The following is a 14,339-nucleotide window of genomic DNA, read 5'->3' on the forward strand; positions in this document are numbered from 1 at the left end:
AGTAATAGTATAAAAATAGACAATTTAGACTAGGAGTATATGCAAATCTAAGCAAAATCAATCTAAAAAATCTAATACACAATTTTTAATTGTAAATTTACAGATTGTTGAAAAAGATAATCCCAGGATGTAATCCATTATGTATTAAATTTAGTATGTTTTACCAAGTTGTGTATGAATAACTTTTAACACAAAAAAATATATATTGGGGCTAGTAGCTTAATGTGCCCATTGGAAATAAAGAATGCTAGTCCATTTTGGAATGCAAAGCTTAAGAAAATACAAACTTCAATCCATAGGAAAGCAGTTTTTATTCAGTCTACACTCTGTAATCATACTATAGCTTAATTTACAAATTGTGATGTCATTATCAGACTTAACTCACAAGAGACTTTCATCCTTGGTCTATAAAAAAGGCAGTCCTCTGTTATAAAGCTTGAAACAATTGTTAGTGGCTGATATGCAAATATGGAAATACAGAAAAACTGTCAATTCAATGCTAGGATAACATAAGGGGTGATGCTCCAACTGAAATTGGTCCTAGGCATTTAGGTTTCTAGTATCTATCTTCTCCTTTAAAAAATAGGTTACTTTTTATATATTATCATTGGGTTTGGACAAATATTCTACATAATACCTATTGCATCCCTGAGCTTATTAGAAACTTGAAATAATATATATAAAGTATTGAATTTCTTTTCTTTGCATTTAAAAGATGAGTGCACTTCAGTAGATGCCATTGCTCAGGTGAGGGTTCCATGGTGTAATTGTTAGCACCCTGGACTTTGAATCTAGTAATCTGAGTTCATATCTCGTGGGAGCTAACATTGTTTATTTTCCTTTTGTTCAAAGCTCCATTTTCATTCAATGTATGAGTATTGCAAATCTTCATTTAAAATTCATATAAATTCCATCATCTTCAGTGGTGTCCTTTGTTTAAACTCATTTTTAAACTTATCAAACCAGAAGTATGTCAAATATTTGGAAATAAGAAAAGATGCAATAAGAATGCAGAGATCCATTACTTGTGCTCTGGTCTTTAGAAATTCTCCATTTTTTTTTACTTCATTGTGCACTAATAAGAGGGGAGCACATATCTTCTACTTCTTCTAGTAACACCTAGTGCCCTCTATGTTTGAGCAGCATTATAATAACTGATTAATTTGCCCTTGCATATCTTAGTTATGCCATATTGCTTGATTTGAGACAAAAGTCACTGAGCCATGTAGAGAAAAATCTTCATCAGCCAAAGGATGACACTCCCACTGGCTTCTGATATGTATTTGAAGAGATTTTGTGATATATGTGTCTATGATGTTTTCAAGTATTCATGCACTCCACGATGAGCTAATTCCATTCTTGTCCATCAAGAAAAGCAAATGGCCCATACGGGGATCGAACCCGTGACCTTGGTGTTATTAGCACCACACTCTAACCAACTGAGCTAACCGGCCTCAGATATTCCTGCAAGAAAACACAAAACTGGCAAATGTACCTCAAAGCACAGATCATATTTTGTTTTTATAGCATTTCATTTTTTTAAAAAAAAGCTTAAGCCATAGAGTCACTTGAAGCATGGGTATCATAAAAATGCTCCAGTTTCTTTCCACATTACAAAATAAAAATAAATATAAGATAGGATAATAACAAAGATTAAGGCATCTACTAATAGTATAAAAATAGACAATTTAGACAAGGAGTATATGCAAATCTAAGCAAAATCAATCTAAAAAATCTAATACACAATTTTTAATTGTAAATTTACAGATTGTTGAAAAAGATAATCCCAGGATGTAATCCATTATGTATTAAATTTAGTATGTTTTACCAAGTTGTGTATGAATAACTTTTAACACAAAAAAATATATATTGGGGAAGTAGCTTAATGTGCCCATTGGAAATAAAGAATGCTAGCCCATTTTGGAATGCAAAGCTTAAGAAAATACAAACTTCAATCCATAGGAAAGCACTTTTTATTCAGTCTACACTCTGTAATCATACTATAGCTTAATTTACAAATTGTGATGTCATTATCAGATTTAACTCACAAGAGACTTTCATCCTTGGTCTATAAAAAAGGCAGTCCTCTGTTATAAAGCTTGAAACAATTGTAAGTGGCTGATATGCAAATATGGAAATACAGAAAAACTGTCAATTCAATGCTAGGATAACATAAGGGGTGATGCTCCAACTGAAATTGGACCTAGGCATTTAGGTTTCTAGTATCTATCTTCTCCTTTAAAAAATAGGTTACTTTTTATATATTATCATTGGTTTAGGACAAATATTCTACATAATACCTATTGCATCCCTGAGTTTATTAGAAACTTGAAATAATATATATAAAGTATTGAATTTCTTTTCTTTGCATTTAAAAGATGAGCGCACTTCAGTAGATGCCATTGCTCAGGTGAGGGTTCCATGGTGTAATTGTTAGCACCCTGGACTTTGAATCTAGTAATCTGAGTTCATATCTCGTGGGAGCTAACATTGTTTATTTTCCTTTTGTTCAAAGCTCCATTTTCATTCAATGTATGAGTATTGCAAATCTTCATTTAAAATTCATATAAATTCCATCATCTTCAGTGGTGTCCTTTGTTTAAACTCATTTTTAAACTTATCAAATCAGAAGTATGTCAAATATTTGGAAATAAGAAAAGATGCAATAAGAATGCAGAGATCCATTACTTGTGCTCTGGTCTTTAGAAATTCTCCATTTTTTTTACTCCAGTGTGCACTAATGAGAGGGGAGCACATATATTCTTCTTCTTCTTCTTCTAGTAACACCTAGTGCCCTCTATGTTTGAGCAGCAGTATAATAACTGATTAATTTTCCCTTGAATATCTTAGTTATGCCATATTGCTTGATTTGAGACAAATGTCACTGAGCCATGTAGAGAAAAATCTTCATCAGCCAAAGGATGACGCTCCCACTGGTTTCTTATATGTATTTGAAGAGATTTTGTGATATATGTGTCTATGATGTTTTTCAAGTATTCATGCACTCCACCGATGAGCTTATTCCATTCTTGTCCATCAAGAAAAGCAAATGGCCCATACGGCGATCGAACCCGTGACCTTGGCGTTATTAGCACCATGCTCTAACCAACTGCGCTAACTGGCCACAGATATTACTGCAAGCAAACACAAAACTGGCAAATATATCTCAAAGCACAGATCATATTTTGCTTTTATAGCATTTCATTTTTCAAAAAAAAGCTTAAGCCATAGAGTCACTTGAAGCATGGGTATCATAAAAATGCTCCAGTTTCTTTCCACATTACAAAATAAAAATAAATATTAGATAGGATAATAACAAAGATTAAGGCATCTACTAATAGTATAAAAATAGACAATTTAGACTAGGAGTATATGCAAATCTAAGCAAAATCAATCTAAAAAATCTAATACACAATTTTTAATTGTAAATTTACAGATTGTTGAAAAAGATAATCCCAGGATGTAATCCATTATGTATTAAATTTAGTATGTTTTACCAAGTTGTGTATGAATAACTTTTAACACAAAAAAATATATATTGGGGCTAGTAGCTCAATGTGCCCATTGGAAATAAAGAATGCTAGCCCATTTTGGAATGCAAAGCTTAAGTAAATACAAACTTCAATCCATAGGAAAGCACTTTTTATTCAGTCTACACTCTGTAATCATACTATAGCTTAATTTACAAATTGTGATGTCATTATCAGACTTAACTCACAAGAGACTTTCATCCTTGGTCTATAAAAAAGGCAGTCCTCTGTTATAAAGCTTGAAACAATTGTAAGTGGCTGATATGCAAATATGGAAATACAGAAAAACTGTCAATTCAATGCTAGGATAACATAAGGGGTGATGCTCCAACTGAAATTGGTCCTAGGCATTTAGGTTTCTAGTATCTATCTTCTCCTTAAAAAAATAGGTTACTTTTTATATATTATCATTGGGTTTGGACAAATATTCTACATAATACCTATTGCATCCCTGAGCTTATTAGAAACTTGAAATAATATATATAAAGTATTGAATTTCTTTTCTTTGCATTTAAAAGATGAGCGCACTTCAGTAGATGCCATTGCTCAGGTGAGGGTTCCATGGTGTAATTGTTAGCACCCTGGACTTTGAATCTAGTAATCTGAGTTCATATCTCGTGGGAGCTAACATTGTTTATTTTCCTTTTGTTCAAAGCTCCATTTTCATTCAATGTATGAGTATTGCAAATCTTCATTTAAAATTCATATAAATTCCATCATCTTCAGTGGTGTCCTTTGTTTAAACTCATTTTTAAACTTATCAAATCAGAAGTATGTCAAATATTTGGAAATAAGAAAAGATGCAATAAGAATGCAGAGATCCATTACTTGTGCTCTGGTCTTTAGAAATTCTCCATTTTTTTTACTTCAGTGTGCACTAATGAGAGGGGAGCACATATCTTCTTCTTCTAGTAACACCTAGTGCCCTCTATGTTTGAGCAGCAATATAACTGATTAATTTGCCCTTGCATATCTTAGTTATGCCATATTGCTTGATTTGAGACAAAAGTCACTGAGCCATGTAGAGAAAAATCTTCATCAGCCAAAGGATGACACTCCCACTGGCTTCTGATATGTATTTGAAGAGATTTTGTGATATATGTGTCTATGATGTTTTCAAGTATTCATGCACTCCACCGATGAGCTTATTCCATTCTTGTCCATCAAGAAAAGCAAATGGCCAATACGGGAATCGAACCCGTGACCTTGGTGTTATTAGCACCACACTCTAACCAACTGAGCTAACCGACCACAGATATTCCTGCAATAAAACACAAAACTGGCAAATGTACCTCAAAGCACAGATCATATTTTGTTTTTATAGCATTTCATTTTTTTAAAAAAAGCTTAAGCCATAGAGTCACTTGAAGCATGGGTATCATAAAAATGCTCCAGTTTCTTTCCACATTACAAAATAAAAATAAATATAAGATAGGATAATAACAAAGATTAAGGCATCTACTAATAGTATAAAAATAGACAATTTAGACAAGGAGTATATGCAAATCTAAGCAAAATCAATCTAAAAAATCTAATACACAATTTTTAATTGTAAATTTACAGATTGTTGAAAAAGATAATCCCAGGATGTAATCCATTATGTATTAAATTTAGTATGTTTTACCAAGTTGTGTATGAATAACTTTTAACACAAAAAAATATATATTGGGGAAGTAGCTTAATGTGCCCATTGGAAATAAAGAATGCTAGCCCATTTTGGAATGCAAAGCTTAAGAAAATACAAACTTCAATCCATAGGAAAGCACTTTTTATTCAGTCTACACTCTGTAATCATACTATAGCTTAATTTACAAATTGTGATGTCATTATCAGATTTAACTCACAAGAGACTTTCATCCTTGGTCTATAAAAAAGGCAGTCCTCTGTTATAAAGCTTGAAACAATTGTAAGTGGCTGATATGCAAATATGGAAATACAGAAAAACTGTCAATTCAATGCTAGGATAACATAAGGGGTGATGCTCCAACTGAAATTGGACCTAGGCATTTAGGTTTCTAGTATCTATCTTCTCCTTTAAAAAATAGGTTACTTTTTATATATTATCATTGGTTTAGGACAAATATTCTACATAATACCTATTGCATCCCTGAGTTTATTAGAAACTTGAAATAATATATATAAAGTATTGAATTTCTTTTCTTTGCATTTAAAAGATGAGCGCACTTCAGTAGATGCCATTGCTCAGGTAAGGGTTCCATGGTGTAATTGTTAGCACCCTGGACTTTGAATCTAGTAATCTGAGTTCATATCTCGTGGGAGCTAACATTGTTTATTTTCCTTTTGTTCAAAGCTCCATTTTCATTCAATGTATGAGTATTGCAAATCTTCATTTAAAATTCATATAAATTCCATCATCTTCAGTGGTGTCCTTTGTTTAAACTCATTTTTAAACTTATCAAATCAGAAGTATGTCAAATATTTGGAAATAAGAAAAGATGCAATAAGAATGCAGAGATCCATTACTTGTGCTCTGGTCTTTAGAAATTCTCCATTTTTTTTACTTCAGTGTGCACTAATGAGAGGGGAGCACATATCTTCTTCTTCTTCTAGTAACACCTAGTGCCCTCTATGTTTGAGCAGCAATATAATAACTGATTAATTTGCCCTTGCATATCTTAGTTATGCCATATTGCTTGATTTGAGACAAAAGTCACTGAGCCATGTAGAGAAAAATCTTCATCAGCCAAAGGATGACACTCCCACTGGCTTCTGATAAGTATTTGAAGAGATTTTGTGATATATGTGTCTATGATGTTTTCAAGTATTCATGCACTCCACCGATGAGCTTATTCCATTCTTGTCCATCAAGAAAAGCAAATAGCCCATACGGGGATTGAACCTGTGACCTTGGTGTTATTAGCACCACACTCTAAACAACTGAGCTAACTGGCCACAGATATTACTGCAAGCAAACACAAAACTGGCAAATGTACCTCAAAGCATAGATCATATTTTGTTTTTATAGCATTTAATTTTTCAAAAAAAAACTTAAGCCATAGAGTCACTTGAAGCATGGGTATCATAAAAATGCTCCAGTTTCTTTCCACATTACAAAATAAAAATAAATATTAGATAGGATAATAACAAAGATTAAGGCATCTAGTAATAGTATAAAAATAGACAATTTAGACTAGGAGTATATGCAAATCTAAGCAAAATCAATCTAAAAAATCTAATACACAATTTTTAATTGTAAATTTACAGATTGTTGAAAAAGATAATCCAAGGATGTAATCCATTATGTATTAAATTTAGTATGTTTTACCAAGTTGTGTATGAATAACTTTTAACACAAAAAAATATATATTGGGGAAGAAGCTTAATGTGCCCATTGGAAATAAATAATGCTAGCCCATTTTGGAATGCAAAGCTTAAGAAAATACAAACTTCAATCCATAGGAAAGCACTTTTTATTCAGTCTACACTCTGTAATCATACTATAGCTTAATTTACAAATTGTGATGTCATTATCAGACTTAACTCACAAGAGACTTTCATCCTTGGTCTATAAAAAAGGCAGTCCTCTGTTATAAAGCTTGAAACAATTGTAAGTGGCTGATATGCAAATATGGAAATACAGAAAAACTGTCAATTCAATGCTAGGATAACATAAGGGGTGATGCTCCAACTGAAATTGGTCCTAGGCATTTAGGTTTCTAGTATCTATCTTCTCCTTTAAAAAATAGGTTACTTTTTATATATTATCATTGGGTTTGGACAAATATTCTACATAATACCTATTGCATCCCTGAGCTTATTAGAAACTTGAAATAATATATATAAAGTATTGAATTTCTTTTCTTTGCATTTAAAAGATGAGCGCACTTCAGTAGATGCCATTGCTCAGGTGAGGGTTCCATGGTGTAATTGTTAGCAACCTGGACTTTGAATCTAGTAATCTGAGTTCATATCTCGTGGGAGCTAACATTGTTTATTTTCCTTTTGTTCAAAGCTCCATTTTCATTCAATGTATGAGTATTGCAAATCTTCATTTAAAATTCATATAAATTCCATCATCTTCAGTGGTGTCCTTTGTTTAAACTCATTTTTAAACTTATCAAATCAGAAGTATGTCAAATATTTGGAAATAAGAAAAGATGCAATAAGAATGCAGAGATCCATTACTTGTGCTCTGGTTTTTAGAAATTCTCCATTTTTTTACTTCAGTGTGCACTAATGAGAGGGGAGCACATATCTTCTTCTTCTTCTAGTAACACATAGTGCCCTCTATGTTTGAGCAGCAATATAATAACTGATTAATTTGCCCTTGCATATCTTAGTTATGCCATATTGCTTGATTTGAGACAAAAGTCACTGAGCCATGTAGAGAAAAATCTTCATCAGCCAAAGGATGACACTCCCACTGGCTTCTGATATGTATTTGAAGAGATTTTGTGATATATGTGTCTATGATGTTTTCAAGTATTCATGCACTCCACCGATGATCTTATTCCATTCTTGTCCATCAAGAAAAGCAAATGGCCCATACGGGGATCAAACCCATGACCTTTGCGTTATTAGCACCACGCTCTAACCAACTGAGCTAACCGGCCACAGATGTTACGGCAAGCAAACACAAAACTGGCAAATGTACCTCAAAGCACAGATCATATTTTGTTTTTATAGCATTTCATTTTTCAAAAAAAAGCTTAAGCCATAGAGTCACTTGAAGCATGGGTATCATAAAAATGCTCCAGTTTCTTTCCACATTACAAAATAAAAATAAATATTAGATAGGATAATAACAAAGATTAAGGCATCTACTAATAGTATAAAAATAGACAATTTAGACAAGGAGTATATGCAAATCTAAGCAAAATCAATCTAAAAAATCTAATACACAATTTTTAATTGTAAATTTACAGATTGTTGAAAAAGATAATCCCAGGATGTAATCCATTATGTATTAAATTTAGTATGTTTTACCAAGTTGTGTATGAATAACTTTTAACACAAAAAAATATATATTGGGGAAGTAGCTTAATGTGCCCATTGGAAATAAAGAATGCTAGCCCATTTTGGAATGCAAAGCTTAAGAAAATACAAACTTCAATCCATAGGAAAGCACTTTTTATTCAGTCTACACTCTGTAATCATACTATAGCTTAATTTACAAATTGTGATGTCATTATCAGACTTAACTCACAAGAGACTTTCATCCTTGGTCTATAAAAAAGGCAGTCCTCTGTTATAAAGCTTGAAACAATTGTAAGTGGCTGATATGCAAATATGGAAATACAGAAAAACTGTCAATTCAATGCTAGGATAACATAAGGGGTGATGCTCCAACTGAAATTGGTCCTAGGCATTTAGGTTTCTAGTATCTATCTTCTCCTTTAAAAAAATAGGTTACTTTTTATATATTATCATTGGTTTAGGACAAATATTCTACATAATACCTATTGCATCCCTGAGTTTATTAGAAACTTGAAATAATATATATAAAGTATTGAATTTCTTTTCTTTGCATTTAAAAGATGAGCGCACTTCAGTAGATGCCATTGCTCAGGTGAGGGTTCCATGGTGTAATTGTTAGCACCCTGGACTTTGAATCTAGTCATCTGAGTTCATATCTCGTGGGAGCTAACATTGTTTATTTTCCTTTTGTTCAAAGCTCCATTTTCATTCAATGTATGAGTATTGCAAATCTTCATTTAAAATTCATATAAATTCCATCATCTTCAGTGGTGTCCTTTGTTTAAACTCATTTTTAAACTTATCAAATCAGAAGTATGTCAAATATTTGGAAATAAGAAAAGATGCAATAAGAATGCAGAGATCCATTACTTGTGCTCTGGTCTTTAGAAATTCTCCATTTTTTTTACTTCAGTGTGCACTAATGAGAGGGGAGCACATATATTCTTCTTCTTCTTCTTCTTCTTCTAGTAACACCTAGTGCCCTCTATGTTTGAGCAGCAATATAATAACTGATTAATTTGCCCTTGCATATCTTAGTTATGCCATATTGCTTGATTTGAGACAAAAGTCACTGAGCCATGTAGAGAAAAATCTTCATCAGCCAAAGTATGACGCTCCCACTGGCTTCTGATATGTATTTGAAGAGATTTTGTGATATATGTGTCTATGATGTTTTCAAGTATTCATGCACTCCACTGATGAGCTTATTCCATTCTTGTCCATCAAGAAAAGCAAATGGCCCATACAGGGATCGAACCCGTGCCCTTGGCGTTATTAGCACCACGCTCTAACCAACTGAGCTAACCGGCCACAGATATTACTGCAAGCAAACACAAAACTGGCAAATGTACCTCAAAGCACAGATCATATTTTGTTTTTATAGCATTTCATTTTTCAAAAAAAAGCTTAAGCCATAGAGTAACTTGAAGCATGGGTATCATAAAAATGCTCCAGTTTCTTTCCACATTACAAAATAAAAATAAATATTAGATAGGATAATAACAAAGATTAAGGCGTCTAGTAATAGTATAAAAATAGATAATTTAGACTAGGAGTATATGCAAATCTAAGCAAATCAATCTTAAAAATCTAAGACACAATTTTTAATTGTAAATTTACAGATTGTTGAAAAAGATAATCCCAGGATGTAATCCATTATGTATTAAATTTAGTATGTTTTACCAAGTTGTGTATGAATAACTTTTAACACAAAAAAATATATATTAAGGAAGTAGCTTAATGTGCCCATTGGAAATAAAGAATGCTAGCCCATTTTGGAATGCAAAGCTTAAGAAAATACAAACTTCAATCCATAGGAAAGCACTTTCTATTCAGTCTACACTCTGTAATCATACTATATCTTAATTTACAAATTATGATGTCATTATCAGACTTAACTCACAAGAGACTTTCATCCTTGGTCTATAAAAAAGGCAGTCCTCTGTTATAAAGCTTGAAACAATTGTAAGTGGCTGATATGCAAATATGGAAATACAGAAAAACTGTCAATTCAATGCTAGGATAACATAAGGTTTGATGCTCCAACTGAAATTGGTCCTAGGCATTTAGGTTTCTAGTATCTATCTTCTCCTTTAAAAAATAGGTTACTTTTTATATATTATCATTGGGTTTGGACAAATATTCTACATAATACCTATTGCATCCCTGAGCTTATTAGAAACTTGAAATAATATATATAAAGTATTGAATTTCTTTTCTTTGCATTTAAAAGATGAGCGCACTTCAGTAGATGCCATTGCTCAGGTGAGGGTTCCATGGTGTAATTGTTAGCAACCTGGACTTTGAATCTAGTAATCTGAGTTCATATCTCGTGGGAGCTAACATTGTTTATTTTCCTTTTGTTCAAAGCTCCATTTTCATTCAATGTATGAGTATTGCAAATCTTCATTTAAAATTCATATAAATTCCATCATCTTCAGTGGTGTCCTTTGTTTAAACTCATTTTTAAACTTATCAAATCAGAAGTATGTCAAATATTTGGAAATAAGAAAAGATGCAATAAGAATGCAGAGATCCATTACTTGTGCTCTGGTCTTTAGAAATTCTCCATTTTTTTTACTTCAGTGTGCACTAATGAGAGGGGAGCACATATCTTCTTCTTCTTCTAGTAACACCTAGTGCCCTCTATGTTTGAGCAGCAATATAATAACTGATTAATTTGCCCTTGCATATCTTAGTTATGCCATATTGCTTGATTTGAGACAAAAGTCACTGAGCCACGTAGAGAAAAATGTTCATCAGCCAAAGGATGACACTCCCACTGGCTTCTGATATGTATTTGAAGAGATTTTGTGATATATGTGTCTATGATGTTTTCAAGTATTCATGCACTCCACCGATGAGCTTATTCCATTCTTGTCCATCAAGAAAAGCAAATGGCCTATACGGCGATCGAACCCGTGACCTTGGCGTTATTAGCACCACGCTCTAACCAACTGCGCTAATTGGCCACAGATATTACTGCAAGCAAACACATAACTGGCAAATATATCTCAAAGCACAGATCATATTTTGTTTTTATAGCATTTCATTTTTCAAAAAAAAGCTTAAGCCATAGAGTCACTTGAAGCATGGGTATCATAAAAATGCTCCAGTTTCTTTCCACATTACAAAATAAAAATAAATATTAGATAGGATAATTACAAAGATTAAGGCATCTAGTAATAGTATAAAAATAGACAATTTAGACTAGGAGTATATGCAAATCTAAGCAAAATCAATCTAAAAAATCTAATACACAGTTTTTAATTGTAAATTTACAGATTGTTGAAAAAGATAATCCCAGGATGTAATCCATTATGTATTAAATTTAGTATGTTTTACCAAGTTGTGTATGAATAACTTTTAACACAAAAAAATATATATTGGGGAAGAAGCTTAATGTGCCCATTGGAAATAAATAATGCTAGCCCATTTTGAAATGCAAAGCTTAAGAAAATACAAACTTCAATCCATAGGAAAGCACTTTTTATTCAGTCTACACTCTGTAATCATACTATAGCTTAATTTACAAATTGTGATGTCATTATCAGACTTAACTCACAAGAGACTTTCATCCTTGGTCTATAAAAAAGGCAGTCCTCTGTTATAAAGCTTGAAACAATTGTAAGTGGCTGATATGCAAATATGGAAATACAGAAAAACTGTCAATTCAATGCTAGGATAACATAAGGGGTGATGCTCCAACTGAAATTGGTCCTAGGCATTTAGGTTTCTAGTATCTATCTTCTCCTTTAAAAAATAGTTTACTTTTTATATATTATCATTGGGTTTGGACAAATATTCTACATAATACCTATTGCATCCCTGAGCTTATTAGAAACTTGAAATAATATATATAAAGTATTGAATTTCTTTTCTTTGCATTTAAAAGATGAGCGCACTTCAGTAGATGCCATTGCTCAGGTGGGGGTTCCATGGTGTAATTGTTAGCAACCTGGACTTTGAATCTAGTAATCTGAGTTCATATCTCGTGGGAGCTAACATTGTTTATTTTCCTTTTGTTCAAAGCTCCATTTTCATTCAATGTATGAGTATTGCAAATCTTCATTTAAAATTCATATAAATTCCATCATCTTCAGTGGTGTCCTTTGTTTAAACTCATTTTTAAACTTATCAAATCAGAAGTACAGTATGTCAAATATTTAGAAATAAGAAAAGATGCAATAAGAATGCAGAGATCCATTACTTGTGCTCTGGTCTTTAGAAATTCTCCATTTTTTTTACTTCAGTGTGCACTAATGAGAGGGGAGCACATATCTTCTTCTTCTAGTAGCACCTAGTGCCCTCTATGTTTGAGCAGCAATATAATAACTGATTAATTTGCCCTTGCATATCTTAGTTATGCCATATTGCTTGATTTGAGACAAAAGTCACTGAGCCACGTAGAGAAAAATGTTCATCAGCCAAAGGATGACACTCCCACTGGCTTCTGATATGTATTTGAAGAGATTTTGTGATATATGTGTCTATGATGTTTTCAAGTATTCATGCACTCCACCGATGAGCTTATTCCATTCTTGTCCATCAAGAAAAGCAAATGGCCCATACGGCGATCGAACCCGTGACCTTGGCATTATTAGCACCACGCTCTAACCAACTGCTCTAACTGGCCACAGATATTACTGCAAGCAAACACATAACTGGCAAATATATCTCAAAGCACAGATCATATTTTGTTTTTATAGCATTTCATTTTTCAAAAAAAAGCTTAAGCCATAGAGTCACTTGAAGCATGGGTATCATAAAAATGCTCCAGTTTCTTTCCACATTACAAAATAAAAATAAATATTAGATAGGATAATTACAAAGATTAAGGCATCTAGTAATAGTATAAAAATAGACAATTTAGACTAGGAGTATATGCAAATCTAAGCAAAATCAATCTAAAAAATCTAATACACAGTTTTTAATTGTAAATTTACAGATTGTTGAAAAAGATAATCCCAGGATGTAATCCATTATGTATTAAATTTAGTATGTTTTACCAAGTTGTGTATGAATAACTTTTAACACAAAAAAATATATATTGGGGAAGAAGCTTAATGTGCCCATTGGAAATAAATAATGCTAGCCCATTTTGAAATGCAAAGCTTAAGAAAATACAAACTTCAATCCATAGGAAAGCACTTTTTATTCAGTCTACACTCTGTAATCATACTATAGCTTAATTTACAAATTGTGATGTCATTATCAGACTTAACTCACAAGAGACTTTCATCCTTGGTCTATAAAAAAGGCAGTCCTCTGTTATAAAGCTTGAAACAATTGTAAGTGGCTGATATGCAAATATGGAAATACAGAAAAACTGTCAATTCAATGCTAGGATAACATAAGGGGTGATGCTCCAACTGAAATTGGTCCTAGGCATTTAGGTTTCTAGTATCTATCTTCTCCTTTAAAAAATAGGTTACTTTTTATATATTATCATTGGGTTTGGACAAATATTCTACATAATACCTATTGCATCCCTGAGCTTATTAGAAACTTGAAATAATATATATAAAGTATTGAATTTCTTTTCTTTGCATTTAAAAGATGAGCGCACTTCAGTAGATGCCATTGCTCAGGTGAGGGTTCCATGGTGTAATTGTTAGCAACCTGGACTTTGAATCTAGTAATCTGAGTTCATATCTCGTGGGAGCTAACATTGTTTATTTTCCTTTTGTTCAAAGCTCCATTTTCATTCAATGTATGAGTATTGCAAATCTTCATTTAAAATTCATATAAATTCCATCATCTTCAGTGGTGTCCTTTGTTTAAACTCATTTTTAAACTTATCAAATCAGAAGTATGTCAAATATTTGGAAATAAGAAAAGATGCAATAAGAATGCAGAGATCCATTACTT

At 32.4% G+C, this 14,339-nt stretch overlaps 6 non-coding genes across 6 annotated transcripts; all 6 read right to left on the reverse strand.

Moving 5' to 3' along the window:
* Nucleotides 1-1,380: 1,380 nt before the first annotated feature.
* On the reverse strand, nucleotides 1,381-1,454 carry TRNAI-AAU (transfer RNA isoleucine (anticodon AAU)). The gene has a single exon. It is a non-coding gene; the product is annotated as a tRNA-Ile (tRNA).
* Nucleotides 1,455-3,050: 1,596 nt separating this feature from the next.
* On the reverse strand, nucleotides 3,051-3,124 carry TRNAI-AAU (transfer RNA isoleucine (anticodon AAU)). Its single transcript has one exon. It is a non-coding gene; the product is annotated as a tRNA-Ile (tRNA).
* A 1,583-nt stretch (nucleotides 3,125-4,707) lies between these two features.
* On the reverse strand, nucleotides 4,708-4,781 carry TRNAI-AAU (transfer RNA isoleucine (anticodon AAU)). The gene has a single exon. It is a non-coding gene; the product is annotated as a tRNA-Ile (tRNA).
* Nucleotides 4,782-8,030: 3,249 nt separating this feature from the next.
* Nucleotides 8,031-8,104, reverse strand: TRNAI-AAU (transfer RNA isoleucine (anticodon AAU)). The gene has a single exon. It is a non-coding gene; the product is annotated as a tRNA-Ile (tRNA).
* A 1,601-nt stretch (nucleotides 8,105-9,705) lies between these two features.
* On the reverse strand, nucleotides 9,706-9,779 carry TRNAI-AAU (transfer RNA isoleucine (anticodon AAU)). The gene has a single exon. It is a non-coding gene; the product is annotated as a tRNA-Ile (tRNA).
* Nucleotides 9,780-11,366: 1,587 nt separating this feature from the next.
* On the reverse strand, nucleotides 11,367-11,440 carry TRNAI-AAU (transfer RNA isoleucine (anticodon AAU)). Its single transcript has one exon. It is a non-coding gene; the product is annotated as a tRNA-Ile (tRNA).
* Between the last annotated feature and the right edge of the window lie 2,899 nt (nucleotides 11,441-14,339).

The sequence above is a fragment of the Pseudophryne corroboree genome, chromosome 11 (genome assembly GCF_028390025.1).
Source record: "Pseudophryne corroboree isolate aPseCor3 chromosome 11, aPseCor3.hap2, whole genome shotgun sequence".
In the NCBI taxonomy this organism is placed as follows: domain Eukaryota; kingdom Metazoa; phylum Chordata; class Amphibia; order Anura; family Myobatrachidae; genus Pseudophryne; species Pseudophryne corroboree.